The following is a 206-nucleotide window of genomic DNA, read 5'->3' on the forward strand; positions in this document are numbered from 1 at the left end:
TCGGGCCAGTGCCTGGCTCATTCCTGTATTTCTTGCAAATATCTGCTCAGAGGAGACATTCTCACCGAAGCCTACCCCTAAAGTTGCAACCTCCAACACTCCTTATGCTTTTTCCAGATTTACTACTTTTACTAGCATTCAGCCCTTTCTAACATCCTCATGCATTATTTATTGACCCTGTTTATTAACACCTCCCCCCCCCCCCC

The sequence above is a fragment of the Myotis davidii genome, unplaced genomic scaffold (assembly GCF_000327345.1).
Source record: "Myotis davidii unplaced genomic scaffold, ASM32734v1 scaffold226, whole genome shotgun sequence".
Lineage (NCBI taxonomy): Eukaryota > Metazoa > Chordata > Mammalia > Chiroptera > Vespertilionidae > Myotis > Myotis davidii.